Source organism: Montipora capricornis, chromosome 2 (assembly GCF_036669925.1).
Source record: "Montipora capricornis isolate CH-2021 chromosome 2, ASM3666992v2, whole genome shotgun sequence".
Lineage (NCBI taxonomy): Eukaryota > Metazoa > Cnidaria > Anthozoa > Scleractinia > Acroporidae > Montipora > Montipora capricornis.
This window is the reverse complement of record NC_090884.1, coordinates 24,201,507-24,201,829: the sequence shown is the minus strand read 5'-3', so window position 1 is coordinate 24,201,829 and position 323 is coordinate 24,201,507.

Genomic DNA, 323 nt, shown 5'->3' with positions numbered 1-323 from the left:
ATAGCGAAAGAATGAACAGTTCTTTACGTATTTGTTGCTGTTTTTTTTTTAAAGAAAGAATGTCGTATATCAGATTCACTTGATGCCCCTTAACTCAGCCGGAAAACTGATTTAAAGTTAACACTGACGGTTTTCGTCGAAATGTCTGTGTTAAAACACCGCACGCTTTTTATTGTGACGTAGCGTATCGGGCCCAGATCACTTGAACACTCAAGTATCACGCACGCAATGTTGACAAGTTGTACATGTTTCACTTGTCAAATGAAATTTAAGAAGTGTTCATTATACTTAACGTGAGCGCGAAATTCAATTTAGAAAACACA